The sequence below is a fragment of the Echinops telfairi genome, unplaced genomic scaffold, assembly GCF_000313985.2.
Source record: "Echinops telfairi isolate 266 unplaced genomic scaffold, ASM31398v2 ScPeMD7_18;HRSCAF=68, whole genome shotgun sequence".
Lineage (NCBI taxonomy): Eukaryota > Metazoa > Chordata > Mammalia > Afrosoricida > Tenrecidae > Echinops > Echinops telfairi.
The window spans coordinates 42986024-42994530 of NW_022103915.1; positions in this window are offsets into that span (position 1 = coordinate 42986024).

The window sequence follows — 8507 nt, forward strand, 5'->3', positions numbered from 1 at the left end:
TGGCCGCTTGTTTATTTTCAAGCCTTTAAGACCCCAGATGCTGTATCTTTTGATAGCCGGGCACCATCAGCTTTCTTCACCACATTTGTTTATACACACGTTTGTTTTCAGTGATCGTATCAGGCAGGTGGGCACCCACTGATATGATTTTTAGTTCTTTGATGCCTGATAACTGGTCCCTTCTACATCTCGTGGTCAGACAGGATGGTATGCTTCTTCTATGTGGGCTTTGATGCTTCTCAGCTAGATGGCCGCTTGTTTATCTTCATGCCTTTAAGACCGCAGACGCCATATCTTTTGATAGCTGGGCACCAGTTACTGATCATTTTCTATGCTTTCAAAATAGTTTTAAAAGCTTTTAGGCATAACTGTTTAACTCTGTAGTGTTTGGAAATATATTGTGGCATATAGTATAAAATGTTTATAGAAATTAAAAGATTCAACTCTAGTCTAAACTTTCCCCAATAATATTAAATAATTAACTAATCAATCTATTGAGTGGCCCATATGTCCTACGCACTAAATCATAGCTAAATTGATGTTCATTCGGAAGACTTGATTGTGGATCACAGGAATTCCCAGCACAGTGAGGAAGCCCCCTTCCTGTCCAGTATATCTGGACTCATAACAACTTGATAGGCGACAGTAGAACTGTCCTGTAAGGTACTAAAAGGTACTTGTTTTGTTTTGTTTTTTTCCCTCCCTTCCCTTTCTTCACCAAGCTATGCCTGTTTATGGAATCTTATGGAAGCCACATCTTTCTCCCTCAGAATGGCAGGTGGGTTTGCACTGCCAATCCCTTTTGGTTAGTGGTCAAATGCTTTAACACGTTTCTCCCAGGAGTCCCTTTGTGAGGCTGACATGTAGCTGACATGTAGCTAATAATCAATTCAAACCAAACTCACTGCCATCCAGTCAATGCCACCTCACAGCGACCGTATAGGACAGGGTCTGCAACTGCTCCTGTGAGTTTCCAAGGCTGTAACTCTTTACCAGAGGTGGGTAGCCCGTCTCTTTCCTGTCAAGTGGCTGGTGGTTTTGAAGTGCTGACCTTGCAGTTAGCAGCCCAGCAAGTGACTGCTAAGCCACTATGGTGCCTAAAACTAATCATACATTTGATATAATTTCACAGGATTGATTGTTCTCTAATCCTGGGTATCTCCCTTGCTGTTGTTGGTGCCGCCCTAGCAACCCTATGTACAACAGAGGGAAACCCTGCCTGGTCCCGCGCCACCCTCACAATCGTTCTTGTGTTTGAGCCCATTGTTGCAGCCACTGCGTCCATCCATCTAGTCCAAAGTCTTCCTCTCTGTTTCAACAAGCATGGTGTCCTTTTGAAGGGACTGGTCTTATGTTCCTTTCCTAGAGACACGGTATCACGTCCTAAGTACCACTGGTTTGTCATACTGGGGTGGCTTGTGTGCTGCTGTGTTGCCGGAAGCTCTATCGCTGGTATTTAAATATCGGAGGGCTCACTCAAAGAGAGCAGGTTTCAAAACTGTGGAGTTTCCAGACTTAGAACAGAGATTAAATAAAAGGAGTAGCTTGTCCACTTCAGAGGGATTAGCCACCAAAAGCCTTAGGGATGGCAGTGTGTAACTCTTAGCCATGAACAGTTCATGCTACGATGCTTGTGCTACCACACGACAGCGACAATGAAAATCAAACCAACTGCCTTCCAGTGGGTTCTACCTCGCAGTGATCTGCAGGTGTCGGCGTCGAATTGTGGGGTAGGGTGTTCAGTGACTGCTTGTTCAGAAGTTGTTGGCCAGGCCATTCTTGGAAGGTGGACGTGAATCTCCGACCTGATAGTTAACAGATGAGTGCAATCCCAATTCATACCACCCAGAGACTCTTCTCAAAGTTTGGGGAATCTCCCTGTTAATTAAGTTCACTTCTGTCTAATTCACTCACTCAACCATTTCTTCTTCAGACTGCCTTCTTGAAATTCTCCTCAGGAAAGGAAGGAGCGTGCTCTTTCTCTCTCTCTCTCGCTCTCACTCGTGCGCTCTCGCTCTCTCTCTCCTTCTGTAAAATGATATAGAGTTTCTGTCATTTCCATGGACATACAAGACCACGTCATGGAGGTATAGCTAAGCTTTGTTAGTTCTTCAACTTAGCACTGGCTTCTCCATCGAAGCAAAAGAACTGCTATGGAGGTTCCAAGAAGTCTGTGTTAGCAAGGGAATCAGACAGGCGTGCGTATTTTTTAACTTGCTATGGTTTTATGGCTCTGCGGAACCCCAGTTCCCAGGCTTGCCGTTACTTATCCCTTCTCCTCATAATGGCGGAGCACGTCGGGTTTTCATTCTGTACTCTGTATGAGCCAAGTCAGACAATAGTTTCACCCCCAAGGAAGTCATTTTCTTTTGCTTCTACGGAGAAGCCCGTTTTACTCTGACGCACCCACTGAAGATGGCTTTCCTGAGCAGATGGAGTGCAAAGGGAGGGGGGAATAATTTTAACAGCGTCTTTAAATGTTGAAGAAGAAAGTCACAGGACAGTCCGTGTGGTGGTTAGAGCCTACGTCAACTGGAGGGTACCTGTGTGAAGGTAGTGGTGAAATCCAACCTGCAGCCTGCTGACTAGGAGCCTGCCGTGTGTCTGCCTGCCGTGGGTGCCTGCAGGTGGCACTCACCAGCCTGAGGTCGCCCAGCTTCCCCCTTTGCCTTGTGCTTTATCCTCTGATGACTGGGCGGGGCCTGTAGAAGGCTCTAGTTAACATCTGACCCATGGACTTGAGTTGGACTGGCTTTGGCTGCTTTTCTGGTAAACAATTCTTTTTTGATGTCAACCCTTGCTGATACCTAGGAGTGTCACGGGTTGTGTTTCTCTAGAAAACCCCGCCTAACACAGTCAGTAAAGTGAGGTCCCTCCAGAGACATAAGTGAATAGGATTCATTGTGCTGGGAAGGGCAGGTCTCCACATTCCCCTAGAATACAGATGACAAGGAGAGAGCGTAAAGGCAAGAGCTGCCCAAGGAGTGAAGACGGGCCTGGGTGTCTGCTCTCTGTGAAGGCTTTCCTGAGACTGAGAGGTGTGGCGTGAGTGAACGAACACATTTTGAAAAGGCAACTGGAAAGAAGAACAGAAACAGCCGATTGGGGATGTAGAGAAGGACTGGCCAGCCGCAATACGAGGGTGCAGTGAGTGTGGAGGCCTGGAAATTGCGGTTCATCAGTCTTGGCAATTCTGGAACTCTCTCCTGATCCGCTCCACAGCGACAAGCAGGGAACAGGGCACCGAAGAGAATGAGGCCTGGGTCTTTGTTGGACAGGTTTAACCCAAAGATCTGATCCTTGAGAGTCGAGGATCTTGGCATCATGTCTAAACTCGAGAGCTGCCCACAGAGTGCGGTATTGTTCTAAGGAAGTGGCTCTCAACTTCGATGCACATGGAAACCACCTGGAGAACTTTCAAACATCATGATATTTGGGTGACACTCAGAAATTCTGATTTACTTGGTCTGGGCTGCTGTCTGGACATGGAGATTTTTATAAACAGCTTATTTCAATCTGCAGCCAGGACTGAGAAGTATTGTTGCCCTAATTTCCTGTATTTAACACAAGTTCATAACCTGGAGGTTACGCTACTGTTGCAAAAAGTGCCAGAATTTCAGTGTCTTACCACCACACGTTCAATCTTTGCTTATACAAATGTCTATCGCATGTCTCCGTAACACTTTGGTTCACCTTTCTGGCGTGGGTGAGACAGCAGAGGAGAAGCCTGGCTCCACTCCTAGGAAGTAACACCAGGGCCATAAGCTGGTTTGTTCTAGTCTGATCCCCTGCTGAGAGTAGCACTTCCACCTTGTGACAAGAATCATCTGGGGCTTTTATTAAAATGTAGTTTCCGATGCAGGATATCTGGATAGAAATGCAAATTATCAGCACAGGGTTGAACTGGAATGAACTGCTCCGAAACCCTGGTCACCTTCATTAATATTTTATTGATTAGGACAAGTTGCATGACCACCACTCATTTCAAGGGGGTTGGAAAGACAGCTGGATATTGGTGAACATTGGTAATGACCACTACTTAAAGCATCATTATTATTATTTTTTACAACAAATGAAAGTAGAAGAAATGAAAGGGGTCATGCATCTACTTTAAAGACATTTATAAGCCCAATAGTATAAGGGATTTCAAATAGGAACTCCTTTAATGTTCATAACATCTCTATGAGTGTTATTTTTAAATTCCCATTTTACAAGAAGGGGAAGCAGAAATTACGTAACACAAATTAGGTCCTATATAGAGTAATAATTAGTAGAAACTCCAAATCCTGTTCCATGGAGCTGATTCTGACTCAGTGACTGTGTAGCACAGAGTAGGTTTGCTCTTTGGGGTTTACAACATCTGTACTTTTTTGTTTGTTTAACAGCAGCGGTCCTAACTTTCTACAAAGGAAGTGACTGGTGGGTTTGAACTGTCAACCTTGTGGTTAGCAGTCAAGTTGTTAACTCAATATACCACTAAAGTTTCTCTATAAACTAATTGCCATTGAGTCGATGCTGACTCATAGCGAACTTATAGGGCGGGGTGGAATTGTCCCTGCGAGTTTCCCAGACTAACTCTTTACAGGAGTAGAAAGGCCTGTCTTTTTCCCACAAAGTGGCTGGTGGTTTTGAAGGGTTGAACTTGGCAGTTAGCAGCCCAAAGCCCCATTACCCTATGAGAGGTAAGATTAAATCTTTGGCAGTCTGGGTCTAGAGTCAAAGCATTGAACTTCTCTATTGTGCTGTTTCTTTAAATGGAGAGAGATGAAGTGATGTTTGAATAATTCACTGCTAGAGTTGGTCTGTTGCTCCCGTGGGGGAGGGGGAGGGAAGGCAAGAGTGGGGTTCAGAAAACAGGCTGGGAGGCGGAAATGGGATAGAATGATGCTTTTGCCAATGGGACTATTTTTGAGGCCAGGATGCAGAGGGATTTTCTGCCCTTTCCGTCCTCCCTCCCATCAGAACCACTCATTTAGTGTTCAAAAACTGCACCATGGACTTGCCCTGGGATTAACTGAAAAATGGAGAACAGGGATAGGGGGAAAATTGTTTTCTTATAGAGTGCTAAATGGGTCATTTGCTCTGCCAGCAAGTCAGATTGGACCTATTTGTAATGCCTTCCTGAGAATTTACACATAATTCTAGCTATTGTCCAATGATATTTAACAATCCTCAAAGGAGAGGTTCTTGATCAAACAATCCTTCAGTGAACCGGTAGCAATTACAAATCATTGACTCGGACTCAGAGTAACTCGATAGGAGAGAGTAGCAGTGCCCCACAGGGCTTCCACTGCAGGCTACAGAAGCAGGCGGCTGCCTCTTTCTCCTGCTACAAATCATCACTTTCTAATAGATCTGTTTCTAGGTCTTCCCTTTTATATTGGTTGCTGTTAAAGTGTGAGGTACCTGCAGTGCAGCTCGCTTTCATTCTGCTGCGACCTGGGAGCCAGCCCCGCTGGGGTTTAGAACTCATGGTTCCAGAAGACTAAAGCAGTCTAATTACAATACCACAAGGGGCAGGAGAAAAGGGTAAATGATTCCATTTTGAAATGGAATATTTGCAATAAAACAAGCAAACAGGAACACACCCTCCCTCCCACTTTCGTGACACGGAGCTTTTGATTTCTGTCTCTTACCTGTTAAATCCCGTGGGTTGGTCACAATATATGGGCTCTGCCTGCAAACCACTTTCAAAATGCTGTGTTGGCACTTGCTGCAGTCTGCCAGAACATTCCTCAGGGCCAGTTAGTCTGCATGGTGCTGCTCCATTTTCTGTAACTCTCTTTTGTGGGGGAGCTGTTTCAGGTTGCTGTTGGGCTCCTGTTCCCCTCGATGCTGCAAAATCCCAGGCAGTGCAGATCTCTGGATGGATGGTGACCACACTAACTTAAAACCAACTCATTTTCTGTTACTTACAAGGAGCTCTGGCGAAAAGATCAGGAAACCTGGTTTCAGTACAGCCACTAAGTCTAAAGCATTGTGTTATGTTCGGAGTTTTTGCTTTTTCATTTTTTTCCCTGTGAAAAACTAGAAGGTGAAGATAAGGATAGAATCCAGTGACCTGACACTTTATAACCACCAAATGTTGTGTCTTCTCATTCTTTTTTTTTTTTTTGCAGTAGTTTATTCTAATACAGAAGTTAGAACATGACACAATTTTTGAGGACAAAGAAAGAATAAATGTACTTTTAATTAGATCTGCAGATGGAAATAAACAGGGAAGTTCTACCAGTAATAGTGTGACTGTGTCTTAATGGAGACCGAAAGAGTTTCCTCTTTGGGAAGTGTGAGCTAATACACCCACAGAGCCACAGAGGAATGATTAGGAACAGGGATATTTATACTAGATGGGAAGTGCTGGGAAGCTGAGATTTTATATCAATACCCAGAGGCGAGATGTGGGCAGCTGATGATGTGCAAAAGAACATATAGATTTGAAATATTCCCTGCTAATTATGATGAGGAAATTATTATATCACATTAGAAGTCTAAGATAGAAGTCTATGCATTTGATACACTTAAAAAAAAAGCCTGCCTATTGACCACCCAGCTTGTGATTAGCTACTTAGAATCCTCATTTGCTTACTAGCCTGATCTTAATAAACACCGCTCACATAAAACTGATTAGAGGGGGGAAGTTCATCATATGCTTAAGGCTGGGGTGGGGAAAGAATTCAAGTCTCACTCTTGGCCACCCTCAGCCCCTTCTCTGATGTGTGTTGGTGGCAGGGAACCCAGAGGATCCCAATTGCTCGAAGCCACTGCCATCTAGGCGAGTCTGGCTCATCGTACCCTCCAGAGGGTTTCTGAGAGTGTACATTTTTGTCATCTGCCTGAGACCCTTGCTATTTAACTAATTTAGTTCAAAGGACATTCTAATTGTAGGAAGGTAAACCAGCGATGCTTAGGATTGAAAGCTAGATTAGCTAACTCTTCCTGGACCAAGTCTTTTAGTTTTTGTTGAGAGAATCCTAGAACAAGCGCCTCTCTACCTTGACACAGCCTCTCAGTGGGTTCAGCTGGCTAAACCCCGAGTGAGTGGGTGGATATTTCAGAGAAGAGAGGGGAAGAATAACCCTAAGCCAAAGCCTTGTTCTGTATTTAAATGTGTCTTACCCACAGGCAGCAGCCCTTAACCCAGAGGCTCTGGGAAGATGGTGATTCCAATTCTAGGCCACTGGTCTAGGCAGGGTTAGGGCAGGCATGGAGTGCTGGGGCCAATCTCTTGTGTCATGGGAGTTCCCTCAGCACCCAAACACCTAGGGACAATCTCTTAGCCCCCCCCCCTCCCACAATTACTTACAAAACGGATACAAACTGATAGCAGCAGCTGCACATCAGCACAAATTGCCTCCCGAATTCGTGAGGTGCTGCCTCCGTCATGCGCTTTTCTTTCCTTATTTGTGCTCCCTCCAGTCACTGCACCACCCCTCCCTTCTGGATACCTACCATGCTTGAGGGCACACATCGGACCAAACGGAGTGAATAGAAACAGCTCAGTGGCACACACCACTAAGTGGCCCCCAGGGCACTTGTCCTACCTGCCATACCTTAGAGAGTTTCTGGGTCTAAACCCAAACCCAAAGCCAACCCCACTGCCACCAAGGGGCTTCCAAATCAGAGTGACCCTCCCCTCTCCAGGGTTCCAGAGACTTTGTAAATCTTTCTGGGAGCAGACAGCCTCCCATCAAGTGGGAGTGGGAGGTGTCTTAGAACTGCTAACCTGACCCTTAGCAGTCCAGTGCCTACCTGATAGTGACACCAGACCTCCTCATTTCTGGGTCTATGGGACTCTGAGAAAGGCAGCCATGGGTCAGATGTTAAAGCCAACTGTGTCTGGGGAGGGGATTCCTTCAGCCTCTGATAACCTGGCCATGGTGTTTTCTAAAGAGGCCCGAGCAGCAGTAAAGGGGGCACTCCCATGCCGTTCTCCTCAGGTCACCAGCCACTGACCTGCTGCAGGGCACTTTTTGCACCCCCACCCTCTCCGATACTTGTCCGCTCCTTCCTTTTAGGACCTACCAGGTGGAGACTCCAGTGGCAGAGCCTAGGATCAGTGCATCCCAACCTTGAGCTGGCATCCAATTTCCCTGACTCCCCAGTCAATTCTAGCTCACCTCGGCCAGATGGGGCAGGATAGAACTGCCCCTGTGGGATTCCCAGAGACACTTCAACTCTTTGGAAAGCCTCATCTTTCTCTTGCCAAGCGGCTGGTGGTTTCGAACTGCCTTTGAGGGCACTTTGAGAATCATTGCCTTAGACCAAAGAAGGCACCGCGACCCGCATCCCCTCTGCATTTCCTTCCCTCTCCTCTCCTCCCTTAGGCCATTTTTTATCTTCTTCGTGATGGATTCCCTTCTAGCCCAGAGGTTCTGTGCAGCTAGGAGGGGCTTTCTGCCCCTCCCCGAGCCTGCGCCTTCCCGGGTTTGCCACCACGGTGTCGTCAAGCGCCTATGTACTCTCCTCTGGGTTGTGAATCCGTCACCCCCACCCCCCACCCCCACCCT